The sequence below is a fragment of the Urocitellus parryii genome, chromosome 7 (genome assembly GCF_045843805.1).
Source record: "Urocitellus parryii isolate mUroPar1 chromosome 7, mUroPar1.hap1, whole genome shotgun sequence".
Lineage (NCBI taxonomy): Eukaryota > Metazoa > Chordata > Mammalia > Rodentia > Sciuridae > Urocitellus > Urocitellus parryii.
The window spans coordinates 22,506,203-22,518,006 of NC_135537.1; the positions used below are offsets into that span (position 1 = coordinate 22,506,203).

Sequence of the window (11,804 nt, forward strand, 5' to 3'; positions counted from 1 at the left end):
AGGTAAGAGACATTCTGTCTTCACGCAGGGAGGAGACAGTGACTCTGCCAGTCTCTCTCTCTCTCTCTCTCTCTCTCTCACACTATGAATAAAGAGAGACAGAGTTGAGCTGGGTGCTGTGGTGCATGGCTCTAATCTCAGTGACTCTGAAGGCTGAGGCAGGAGGATCACAAGTTCAAGGCCAGCCTGGGCAAATTAATGAGACCCTGTCTCAAAGAGAAAGAGAATTGGGAGTGTAGCTCAAAGAGAAGAGCACTTGCCTAGCATGTGTGAGGTCCTGAGTTCATTTCTCAGTGCTGAAAAAGTCAGGGTGGTGGGGAGAACAGGACTAGTTACCTATCTGTGGAGCGAGCGATGCAGAACAAATACTAACAAGAAAAACAAAGAAAAGAGCATGTGTGTGTGTGAACACAGACGTGGCCTCTTGTTGAAAAATTAATAAGAATTTCAAGGTGGTGACAGCAGAGCATTAAAACAAGCATAGAGGGTTACATTTTCGGGACCCACACTGGCCCTATCACTTGTCATTAAACAAAATAAACTCTTCTTCTAACCCAAGCCCTATAATCATGTGTGCCTATTTTTACACAGACACTCCAGTTGCCATGTTCTGATATAATTCTATAACTAACTAGAATAGTTATTTTACATGTGTTATCATTTAATCCTGACAAAAATCCCCAAAATAAGAACTGCTGTCATTCCCACTTTGCATATGGTATGAAGACACCAAAACTTAGGGAGGATATCTTATTTGCCTGAGATAATTTACTAGAAAGTGGCCCTCAGCCTAAGTGTGAGGAGACACCTGTCACAGGAAAAAATTTAGCGGGTGCAAAAAAACAAAACAACAACTCAGTTATCAAGAAAAATACTGATTTAATACAATGTTTTAAACTTTTTTTTTGTTGAGGTGACTGTGAGTTCACTTGCAATTGAAAGAAATGATAACTACCTTTTTTCTTTTTTTATTTGTTCTTTTTAGTGGTACATGACAGTAGAATGTATTTTGGCATATTATGCATACACAGAGTATGACTTATTCTGATCGGGATCCTGCTCTTGGCCTCCTGGGCCTCACATAGCAGTTCTTTTGGCAGTTTGTTGGTGAGGTAGAGAAATGATCAGGAAGGAAAAAAATCCCTTCTGGGTATGGCTGCACCCAATCAGCACTGCCACCCAGAGAACTGCTGGTGAAGACTGCATTCGGAGGACCCTCCTGATGAGCTTGGGCTCTCTCTTGCTGAATGAGCCTTAAAGCTCAAAGCTGTTAAACGGGAGAAGGAAGTCCAGGATTTAACACTGAGATACCAGAGAGCTGTAGCTGATTGTGAAAACGTAAGAAGAACCCAGAGACGTGTGGAAGACTCCACGATATTTGGAATCCAGATTTCTGTAAGGACTTGGGAGTAGCAGACATTCTGGAAAAGACAACTGAGTGCACTTCTGAAGAAACAAAATCTGGGGACCCGAAGTTCACTCTGGAGAAAGTTTCTGGACTACTGTTACTTTGAGAAGCAAAGCTGAGAAGTGGGTTTGCCAGCTTGGCCTGGAGAAGATGACTCCATTGGTGATACACACAATCCTCATGAGCATGAATTCATCATGTGCCAGCTGGTGTCTGGGTACAACCTGGCACAGTGGCATCAGCAAGGCAAGATGGCGACAAACTTCATGGCCATACTTAGACTTACTCAAGTGGCAGTAGAGTCTCAGACAAGATTATGAACCCGCCATGAAGAACTGAAGGTTCTCCCAGAGAACAGTCACCTGTGTTCCCTTTATTTATTAAACTAGGTTTGTATTGTACATGAGGCACTTCATGTGACTTGATTTGGATTCAGTTATACTGGCTTTATTTCTATGATACTCTCTTAATATCATGAGACCTGCTTGGTCTCATCAGAAGTCTTGCCATGGAGCATTTGAACAATGTGACAGGTGTTTCTATGGCCCTTATCAAAATATGTTTATAAAAGTTATTTTTAAATTGGTACTTTGATGACTTTGAATCCAAAATCCTCTTCTTAACCATGTATTTTCAACTACTGGTTGAAATTAGTACAGTGTCTTGTACAGTGTCTTGTATTTTGTGGGAAAAGGGGACAGCATGGATTGGTCCCAACATTTGGGTATTTAGATGATAAAGCTTTACACTTGTATATGTTTAGATTGTTTGGATTGGTTTTTATATACATAGATTTTTTGGGATTTCTCCTTTTTGTTTTATTCTTTTTCTGTTTAGCCATCTTTTGTCCTTACAGTCCCTGCTAGGCTTCATACTTGCTTTGTTTTGGAAAACCTACCCCTTTCCAATTCCATTTGGAAGGCAGGGAGCATCAGAAAATTCAAGATCCCTACATCCCTTTAAAGCAAACAATTATTTTTTAGCCTCACTAGATATACAATAATTTCAGGTAAACTGAGGCAGCACCAACAGCTAATGACAGACATTTTGGAAAAGACTGTATTGATAATTGAATCTATATTGGTAACTACCTATAACCGCTTATTCCACCAGCCCCAACTCCTATGTCCTATTGGTTAAATTTGCCTTAGGATCCTATATTAGATTATGAGGAAAAGTGATCAGGACAAAAATGTTACATTCCCACGATTTCTCATCTCACTTGGTTATGTTGAGATTTCTTTTTGCTTTAATTGGTACTAACAAATCACTGCCCCTCTTACATTGACAAACTTTTTTTGTTTTGTTTTTGCAGTGCTGGAGATGGAACCCAAGATCTCATGCATGCTAGACAAGTGTTCTGCCACTGTGCTATATCCCCAAGCCAGATAAGCTTAAATCCCTAGTTTTTGTATCCATCTTAAGTCATATTTGTATAAAACATATAGCTTCCCTCTTATGTATTAACCTCTTAAAGTTAATGGGTCTATATGGAGTTTTTTAGTCTTACAACTGGTATAATATAAAAGATATGTCTAATAAATGACTTAATGAATAACAATAATAATAAAAGGATACTGTTCTTGTGGTTGTACACAATGTGTACACAATGCCACCTGTGTTTCCTTTATTTATTAAATAAGGTTTGTATACCTAGTGTATGTATTCAAATACAAAGCTAGGAAATCTATGAGCAATTAATTCTATGTATTTCCTATTTTCATCCCCCTCCCTTCCCTTCATTCCCCTTTGACTAATCCAATGAACTTCTCTTCCCCACCGGATGTATTGTGTGTTAGCATCCACATATCAGAGAGAACATTCAGCCTTTGGTTTTTTGAGATTGGCTTAATTCACTTAGCATGATAGTCTCCTGTTCCATCCATTTACCTGGAAATACCATAATTTCATTCTTCTTTATGACTGAGGAATATTCCATTGTGTATACATACCACATATTCTTTATCCATTCATCTGTTGAAGGGCACTAGGTTGGTTCTATAGCTTGGCTATTGTGAATTGAGCTGCTATAAACATTGACGTAGCCACATCACTGTCGTATGCTGATTTTAAGTCCTTTGGGTATATTCCAATGAGTAGAATAACTGAATCAAATGGTAGTTCCATTCCAAGTTTTCTGAGGAATCTCCATACTGCTTTCCATAGTGGTTGCACCAATATGTGGTCTTACTAGCAATGTATGAGTGTACCTTTATCCCTACATCCTCACCAACATTTATTGTTAATTGTATTCTTAATAATTGCTATTCTGACTGGAGTGAGATGGAATCTCAGTGTAATTTTAATTTGCATTTCTCTAATGTTGAACATTTTTTCATGTATTTTTTGACCATTTGTATTTCTTCTCTGAAGTGACTGTGCAGTTCCTTTGCCCATTTATTGACTGGGTTGTTTTCTTTTGTTGTTGTTCTTATGAGTTTTTTTTGTTTGGTTTGCTTTGGTTTGGTGTTAAACTTTTTTGAGTTTTTGTATAACCTGAAGATTAATGCTCTGTCTGAGGTGCAAGTGGTAAAGGTTTTCTCCATTCTTCAGGCTCTATGTTCACATTCTTGATTGTTTCCTTTGCTGTGAAGAAGCTTTTTAGTTTGATACTGTATCTTTATTGGTTCTTTATTGTACTTCTTGTGTTTTTGGAGTCTTGTTAAGGAAGTCAGTTCCTAAGCTGACATGATATAGGATTGGACCTACTTTTTCTTCTAGTAATAGCTTCCTTTTTCTTAGTTTATTCCAATAATGACACTTTGTAAAACCATAGTCTAGTATCACAACAAGGATATTAATATTAATAGATCAAGATACAAAAGATTTTCATGCTCACAAACATTTCTCATGTTCTTCTTTTATAAATACTTCTGAACCTCTAAATTCACTCCTGTAATCCCCACCTGCTCTGGCATCATCCATCCATTCCACCTTTAGTCTGAAAGATCCCCAGAGTGCTACTTCTCTCTTAAGAATTAGAAGGAAAATGTGGTGAGATCCATTCCCTGAAATACTTTGTTGTGTCTCTGATATCATTTCCACTCTGGTAATATTTATATTTGTTGTACAAGAAAATCCATTGCAGAACATTTTTTGTTAACATGGAGAATGTGGACAGGGTGACTGTTCCTTCTTAAATCCTCTCTAGAGCTAAAAAAAATACTGTCACTTTTCAAATTCTAGGCTGTAGATGCTGCTCTGACCCCTGGTAGCACTATTGTTTGCCTAACCCTAACCCTAACCCTATACTCCATACCCCCATTTCCTCTTTCCTAATAGAATTGTATTTTTATTTTTATTCCTCCTTCTGTGAGCATCCTATTTTTCTAGGGAAGCTAGCTTTATCTTTGAACCAGAAAGTATATCTTTATTTGTCTAAGCCAATTAGGTGGACCTATTTACTTCTGGTGCAGACATGGGCATATGATATATTTGGACCCAGGAAATATGAAAACTGATGACTTGGGACACCTGTGGCCATCTTGCTGTCTCTCAAAGCCAACACATATAGAGGGAGATAGAATCAAAAGAATTTTAGGAAGATGGACATGGAGCCCAGACATCCAGAATTTTAGGAAGATGGACATGGAGCCCAGACATCCAATGGCTGCAGTAGCCCTCTCTCTGAACAGGTGTTAGTTGAGAGAACCAGTGCCCTCCTTATTTAATCTGGTTGCATTGTGAGTTTTACTACTTGCAGTTGAAGCCATCTTACCTGACTACCTAAGATTTGAACCCAGGTACAGAGGAGTCTATGCCCTTTCTCACTGTATCACAGTATAGGAATATCTGATCTCAAAAGCCCTATTATCTCTCTATTTACCCATATTTATATTAATTGTATCCACAGCTGATTTTAAATTGATTATTTTCCTCTGAAAATTCTTAGTTTTTCCTTCCAGGTGATAGAGGTTGGACATTTCCCTGGCTCGCAACAGTATGAAAACCATATGCTGCTTAATAGGACGGGCATCACGGCAGGCCCAGATGCAAGTCCCCACAGGTGATTTATGTACAATGGGGGAAGAGCCTCACAGGTAATCAACAAAATGACATCACAGTATGTTGGCTTCACCCTTTTCTGCCCATTGTGTTACCAAAATCACAAACATATGGGAGGACAAATGAGCTGATTGTCTGGGGTGGGCCAGGCAGGGACAGAGCCCAACACCAGATTTGCGTGGCCAGGCCATATTTTCCCGAGGTGCTTTAGACAGCATATGGATGATGCAGCTGCAGATCTTCGATCTTCTGGTTTGACTACCCCATGATGCAAGAAACTGCCACGCAATGATGGTTGGTATGAGTGTGGTGCTCAATGCCCCCGGAGCTGCTGGTTTCGCTGTCTCACTGAGCCATGCTCACCAGTCAACACAGGCTTTGTCAACACCCACAAAAATCAAAGGACAGAAAAAGGCTGATACTACAATAGTGTTTCTATGGGCATGCAAGCCCCTGGTTATTGTTACATTGCAGATGATTCCTGATGATCAGGTCCTGCACTTCTAACAAGCTCCTACGTATAACTGATGCTGTTGGCCTGTGGGCCACACTCTGAGTAAGGTCCCTAATCAGTAAGACCTGATTTTGAATTCCCTAAGATTAAATCCATGCCTTGATGAGAAGAACTTACTTCTTGTAAGTTAGCTTGGTTTGACCTAGTTAAACAGAGTCTGGCCAGCTAGTCCATCTCCAGTGGTTGAAATCATACCATGGTGGGGGTAGGGAGAGAGGTGAAAACTTCAGTGAGAGAACATAAAAAAGATATGAAGAGGGATATTACCTGGTACTATTGAAATTCCGGGTTTCAGTGGTTCCTGAAGCCCTGTAGAATCCTGTGGAGGCTTCTTTAACATTTCATCAAGCTGTTGAAGACAATAATTTCACTCATTTGCTTACCTGGCTAGAATTGGGTTTCTATTACTTATAAGCAAGATTCCTAACACATACAAATTATAATGCAATGGCTAAATAAATTATGACATAACCCTATAGAAGAATTATGCAGCTGTCGAAAAGCATTTGAAAAAATACATTGGGATAGTTAAATAACGCAAGGTTAAAGGAAAAAGGCATAAATACTAATGTAGGTACATAGAATCATTTGAATTACATAAATTCTTGAAGAGTACTGAGTCAATCCCAAAACAATAATCGTTGTGGTGAATTGTATAATGATGGGTCCCCAAATATACCAATGTCCTAATCCCCAGAACCTGTAAATGTTACTTTACATAGCAAAAAAAGACTTGGCCAATATAATTAAGTTAAGGATATTTGAATAGAAAGGTTATCTTGGATTATGTGGGTTGGCCCAATATAATCACACCAGTCTTTATAACAGGAATGCTGGAGAAGTCAGAGGAAAAGGGGATATAATGACAGAAGCAATTGGAGTGATGTGCTTTGAAGATGAAGGAAGGAGGTTACAAGTCAAGGAACATGGATAGCAATGAGACACTAAAGAGGCAAGGAAACGGTTTTTCTCCTAGAGCCTCCAGAAGGAACCAGCCCTGTCCACACCTTGACATTAGCCCAGAGAAGTCAGTTTCAGACCTCTGACTTCTAGAACTGTAAAGAGAATAAACCTGTGTTACTGTAAACCTGCTAAATGTGTGTTAATTTGTTACAGCAGCAATAGTAAACTAATACAGTAGTTGTCTCTATACTTCCCATATGTTACTTTTATGAGACAAAAATTAAAGAAGGAATTAGCATAGCTTGCTATAAGATATATTATTAATAATACTTTACATCTGAATTATTATTTTTATTTTATTATTTTTCCAATAATACTTTACATTTTAGCATAGCCTGGTTATTGTTGTTTTCTAGATCACAATGTGATCCAATTTCAACCCATTTCAGGAAAAGGTTACCCTTTACTAATAGAATTCTGACCATATCATTCTTTTAGTAAAACTCTTGGTTTCTGCTATTAATATTCAACAGATGACTGAACAAAGTATATTTACAAGATCAATCCCTGACGAAAACCAAAAGCCCCAATGATAGACCCAAATCACAGAATACATGGAAGGCAAACTCAAGGCTCCACTTGGAATTCCCCCACTTTCCTCTGTGTATTCCCAGGACTGAGTCGCTGGGATTACATTTGAAATCATCAGGAACAAGGGGGGGGGGGGGAAAGTGTCAGCAGTGTAGTGTAATATTAAAAGGCTTGAAACTCTAAACACTGTTCTTGAAGCAACCAAACAATGCTGAAGAGTCCGGATGGGACATCCATTCCCAGCCCCAGGATCACTGGCTCCTCCCCGAGCCCTCATAGCCCTCTGTGTGCCTTTGTTCTATCACATTTATCCCAGACTACAGTAATTATCTGTTTATGCATTCGTCTCCCCAGCTAGACTGATTTCCTCTAGGGTAGGAATAGTGTCTTATTCCTCTTTGATTTCCTAGCCTGAAACAGCACCTGGCATAGACAGGCACTTACTTAATAAATGTTTGTTGAATTAGATTAAATTGAATCCTGGCCTTAGCGGCAGAACCTTAGAACTCTTACCCAAGATAATAAAAATTCAACTTTCATGATTCTATCTTCAAAGAACTTACTAAAGTGGAACAACATGACATCTTGACCAAATCTCTCCTGGGTTTTGGGCAAACATGAGATTTCTTCTAGAGGAAACCTGTCAATCTCTGTTTAACTCGAGTTAGATTTCAAAGGGCAACGTTCAGGCAGGACCCTGGACATCCAAATGAATTCATGATGCGTGGGATCCCTATTCAAGTCCCCTGGTTGTTCTTCCCCTGGATTGATTGAAGCCAGGCCAATGCTGGTTGATGACAGCTCTATACTTTACTCCTCAAGATGCTTTGCTGAATGTGGTTGGTGGTACAAAACTCACTTCTCAAATTCTTGAACTTTCTCAAAAGGCCACTAAAGTAGATGTCTAGAGTTCTTTTAGCATGTCATAGGATATAAGGATTTGGGCTTTGGAATCTTGTTAATCTTGTTTTAAATCCCTTCTGTAGCTTTCAATAGCTGAGAGAGATGGTATGTGTTATTTTGTCTATTTGAGCTTCAGTTCTATCATTTAGAAAGTACAGATAAATTATCTACATATTGGGATTGTTCTGTACTTACATAAACCATGTAACAGAGCAGACTCAAAAAGTCATAGTTGTTATTATCATGAATTATTATCCACACAAGTGGCTCCAGTCATGGTAAGATCTGATGCTGCTATTCTAGATTCGGAACACATATCTCCCTAGGAATTTTTTCTTCCATATAGTCCCATCTAGAATGAGGTCATAAAGACAGATGGTCCCGTGTAGATCCATACATCTTCCACCATCAGGTAGAAAATTCATTCCTGTTAACCAAATAACTCCTGCATTCATTTGGACTGATCTTACGCATATCCATGCAATCCTCTTCCTTCTTCTAAAACTAAACCTTTTTAACCTCTAACCTGCAGCCATTCCTTACCAAAAGTCACCAATATTTTAATCTTAAAATCTCAAAGTACCACAGCTGAGAAATTTCTTTTTCTAACCAGGATAAACTAACAGGAGCCAGAGTTAGTAATTTATTAGTAATCACACCTGCAATTACTAATAAATAAGACAAGTATGTAAAGCAATGGTTTTCAAGATATTGGACTTCAGCAAAAAAAGGAGTATGTTACCTGAGAGGTAGAAACAAATGAGATGATTCCCTATGATTGCTGTGGCTTTCTGCCTCAGGAGAATTCCAAGCTGCAGAGCATGGAAGGGACCATGGAGATCCCATCAGACTCCTTGAGATGAAGAGATTAAGTTGGGAGCCCAGAGAGGATAAGGTAACTACAGTTCCCAAAACAGTATCAGAGATGTATTAGCCATAGAGAGGGACCCTGGGAGATCTGCAGAGGTCATCCCTTGAGTCTTCAGCTGAGAAGTATTGAGCACCAGTATAGAAGGAAATAACCAGAGATTGAAAAAGAACCACTGAAAGCATAATAAAGAATAATACTTGGATTTAAAACAAGGCTAAGAAATAGCTCCTGTTCTGACCAGCCAGAATTCAGAGTATCGGGTGCAGGAGGTTGGATATACCCTTAAAGGAGTTCTGCTTAAAAGCAGCTCAGAATTGCCCTGGTCACACTTAACAAAGTTTAAGGAAACCTCAGATTGTTGAATTGTTTCCAAGTAATTCAACTGCATTTAAAAAAAATATTTAGCAACAAGGTGCAATTTCCAATGTCTAGCATTGAATTAAAACTTTCAGGCTTTCAAAGAAGCAGAAAATATATTCTATGATAATAGGAAAACCATTGAATGAAAACAGACACATTAATGACACAGGTACAGAATAGTAAAGGGAGACAATAAAACAGTTACAGGAAAGAAATACGAAGCACATTCAATAGAAAGATGCAAAAAATTTAAAGACCTCATGCATCTAGAAATGAAAATTACAACACCTAAAATGAAAATCCAAACAAACAATTTAATGAAAGTAACAGCAGATTAGACCTTGCAAAAAATAAAATGAATGAGTCTGGGCCTAGTAGCATATGCCTGCAATGCCAGTGCTTGGGAAGCTGAGACAGGAGGATCACAAGTTCAAAGTCAGCTTTTTAGGAAGACCCTAAGCAACTCAGTGAGACCCTGTCTCAAAATAAAACATAAAAAGTGCTGGGGGAAAAAAATAGATAATATGAACAGTTATCTCCTTAAAATATTGAATTTGCAGTTTAAAACATTTCCACAACAAAAACATTAGCCACAAATAGAGCAAAGGGTAAATTCCACAAAATCCTTTCAAAAAGTTATCACAAATTCTTTCAAAAATTCAAAGAGGAAGGAACCTTTCCAAAATACTTCTGTGATATCATAATTACACTCATATTAAAACCAGACAGTGATAATGCGCGAAAAAAAATTCATAGTAATATCTCTCATACACCTAGAGGCAAAAATTCTTAACAAATTTTGGCAAATAGAATCAAACAATATATAAGAATGAATATATCATATATATCATAATGAAGTGGGGTTTATCCCAAGTTTTAAAAAGAGAAATTTTACCATCATAACCAAGAGATGTAGTACAAGTATTTGACCAAAATCTAACCACAATTCTTTTTGTTGTTGTTCCCACTTTATTTTTTCCACATTTTTATTGGTGCATTATAGTTATACATAATGGTGGAATTTGCTGTTACATATCCATACGAGCACACAATATAACAACATGATTTGGACCATATCACTCCCCAGCCCTTCCTCCATTCCCCCTGCTTGGTCCCTTTCCTCTACTGATCTCCCTTTGATTTTCAAATCAGATTCTTCACCACCTTTCTTTTCCTTTTTCCTCTTTAGTTTCTGCATATGAGCGAAAGCATGTGATCCCTGACCTTCTGAGTTTGACTTATTTTGCTTAACATAATGTTCTCAAGTTCCATCCACTTCCAGAAAATGACATAATTTTATTTTTTATGACTGAATAAAACTCCATTGTGTATGAATACCATAACCCAAATTACTGATTGACTGAATTATGTGTGTGTATATACAAATATGGCACAATGAATACTACTACTGTGTAAAATTATAATTCATTAATTAAAGTCTTTTGATAAAAATTCTCAGCAAGTAATAAATAGAAAGAGGATTTGATTAAATGGATAAATGTTATGTATAAAGGATAAGTTGATAAATAAATCACCACTTCTATATTAGAAATTCTAGTCAAAGCAATTAGATAAAAGAATGAATTAAAAGGCATAAAAATAGGAAAGGAAGAAGTCAAGTTATCACTATTTTCAGATGATATGATCCTATACTCAGAAGATCTGAAAAACTCCACCAGAAGTCTGCTAGAGCTAATAAATTCAGCAAAGTAGAAGGTTACAAAATCAACATACAAAACTCAATAGCTTTTTATGCATCAATAATGAATATGCCGAGAAAGAAATTAGAAAAACAATCCCATTCATAATAGCCTCAAAAACAAAAACAAAACAAAACCCTAGAAATAAATCTAACAAAGAACAACCTGATAAGGAATGTTTCAATTAAATGATTTAACAACTATAACATATATGTTATATATATAATGATGAAAATTATAGAACTTTGAAGAAAGAAATTGAAGAAGACACAAGAAGATGGAAAAACTTCCCATGTTCATGGATAGGCAGAATTAATATGGCTAAAATGGTAATACTACCAAAAGCAAAACACAGATTCAATGCAATTTCCACCAAAATACCATAACGTTCTTCACAGAACTAGGAAAAAATGGTTTCAAAATTCATTTAGAAGAATAAAAGGCTCAGAATAGCCAAATCAATTCTTTTTTTCAAAAATATTTTTGGGTTGTTGATAGATCTTTATTTTTATTTATTTATACATGGTGCTGAGAATCAAACCCAGGGCC

General features: G+C 37.3%; 1 pseudogene; it reads left to right on the top strand.

The window, feature by feature from the left end:
• The first annotated feature begins 1,120 nt into the window (after window positions 1-1,120).
• Window positions 1,121-1,728, top strand: LOC113186416 (grpE protein homolog 2, mitochondrial pseudogene; annotated as a pseudogene).
• The last annotated feature ends 10,076 nt before the right edge of the window (window positions 1,729-11,804 follow it).